We start from the raw sequence: 2240 nt of genomic DNA on the forward strand, positions 1-2240 counted from the left end.
GTATCAAGGTCAGTTTCTTGATTTTAATGATTGCATCTACGTTATATAAGAGAATTCCTTGCTTTTAGAAAATACACATTGAAATGTTTAGGTAAGAGAATATCATGTCTGCAACTTACTCTGAAAGAATTCAGGAAAAAAATACACACACACAGGCATATGGGAGAAAGGGAAAGAGAGAAAAATAAAAACCAATGTTATAAAATGTCAAAATCTTGGTAAAATGTATTTATAAATTCTTTGTACTATTCTTACAATTTTTAAATTTTATCCAAATATTTATAAAATAATAGATCCACAAATACACAAATAGATATTTGGTCACATTGCTCATCAATATCTTTAATGAATTAATTAGTATTGGTCAATCCTAATTTAAAACCATATGAAATGAAGAACCTATGTATATAATAGCTGTGATAGCTATTTACTAATCACCAGCAATATTAAACTGGCTGTACATAGTGAAATCTTGAGACATCTCTTTTAAACCTAAATTACAAAAGCTACAGCAAAAAAGGTAGTCACAGCAAAAGAAGAAAATAATCATTATTGTTTTATGTTTTAATGAAAATGTATTTCCTCATTTGAGGTTAAGCATGTGTCCACTGCCTGCACAAAGTAGTCAAGAAACAAAGCAGTTTGGTGGTTAGTTACAATAACTCTGGAGCTCGACAGATTTTGGTGCCAATCCTGATTCTGTACTTAATTTTTGAAATGTAGACATTGATCTCCACCACATGGGGTATGGGTGTGGTTTAACAAGATAACTTAAGGAAGTACAGGGTTGCCATTCTTGTTATTCCTTCAGTTTTCTACATATAGAAGTGATACAGCCCAACCAGCTGCTTTCTGATCTCATATGTTAAAAACAATTACAAAGGAAAGAAATTTACTCTTTAATGTGTTAACATTTTAAGTGAGTGATAATGTGCTATTCTCTTTCACTTAATTGAAATGTTCATGGCAGTTTCACACATATAATTCTCTCTCCCCTGCAATCTTATTAGCATTATTCCCATGAAACAACCAGAGAAATAAAGCAAAAGCATTTTAGTTAACTGAGCTTTAATACCTTTTCCTTATCTGCCGTTGCTGCAAATACCAGACGAGCATAACTGCTCTATGTATTCAAAATCTTTTAGTTGATTAAAGAAAGGAGTCTGCAGGAAATCCAAGACTAGAAATTCATTTAGTTCTAGTTAGATCATAAGCATGAACAGAGGCCATTTATCCTGCAACATATCTTAAAATTTCTGGTTTTCTACTTGAATCTAATAATTTTTAGAATTTGCCTGGCTTGCTAAAGGAAACAAATGCACTTGGCCAACCTCATTGTTTTCTTCCAGTCTTGTTCTCTTACTAAAGGGAGATCAGGAGATTCTTTATGGTAAATTTGGAGATACTTTGACTAGACTTTAAATGTATGTGTATATGTTCATGTGTGCTTAATATGATTGAATTCTAATAAAAGATTTTCAAATTTGAGGTACCTTTGCTTGTTTCTTCATATATATGAAACAAGAAAAAATAGTCAATACATTTTTAAATGACTATTTAATAAGGTCAGAATAGTTATTCAATCCATTAATAAAGAGTTAGCAGTTATCTACTCTTTGAAAAGAAATGAGTTTCAAAGTGTAATTCAGAAACACCACAAGGTCTTGATTGACCTTGTCTCAAAAAATATGTCACACTCCCCAGAATGTCCACAGACGGAAATAGCTCCTTTAGTATTTACATGGATACTCTACTTACCTGGCAGGGAAGATGCCATGGTCACGAGGGTTTCCCAGGGCAAGGCTTATCCATTGCACTCTGGGTGTGCTGACCCCTCTGCTGTCCCCAAATGTGGAAAACTCGACTGCTTAATTTTTGGTAGTGTGGGAACTGCGTTCCAACTTTCCCCTGTGCTTTAAATTTAAAAAAAAAGTAATAATAATAATTAATAAATAAATAAAAATATGCAGATACTGAGAGTAGGTATATAATCATGGGAGCTGACTTGACACGAAAACATACATTGTATTTCATTTACAAATAACGTATATATTTAGCATATCTAGGGAGAAGACTAAATGAATGCTACAGTGCTTTCCTTCAGAGTCTTGAGACCTGTCATCTTCATACTATACTCACCTGTGTCCACCAGCGCCTAGCACAATGGCTGGCCCATATTTGGTCCACCGTTACTATGGGAAGAATTGAAATATATGATTTAGGGTGGAGAGTAAATATTT

General features: G+C 33.2%; 1 non-coding gene across 1 annotated transcript; it reads left to right on the forward strand.

The window, feature by feature from the left end:
- The first annotated feature begins 1750 nt into the window (after positions 1-1750).
- LOC138374074 (U1 spliceosomal RNA) lies at positions 1751-1911 on the forward strand. Its single transcript, XR_011231349.1, has one exon. It is a non-coding gene; the product is annotated as a U1 spliceosomal RNA (small nuclear RNA).
- Positions 1912-2240: the final 329 nt, after the last annotated feature.

This window comes from Eulemur rufifrons, chromosome 23, assembly GCF_041146395.1.
Source record: "Eulemur rufifrons isolate Redbay chromosome 23, OSU_ERuf_1, whole genome shotgun sequence".
In the NCBI taxonomy this organism is placed as follows: domain Eukaryota; kingdom Metazoa; phylum Chordata; class Mammalia; order Primates; family Lemuridae; genus Eulemur; species Eulemur rufifrons.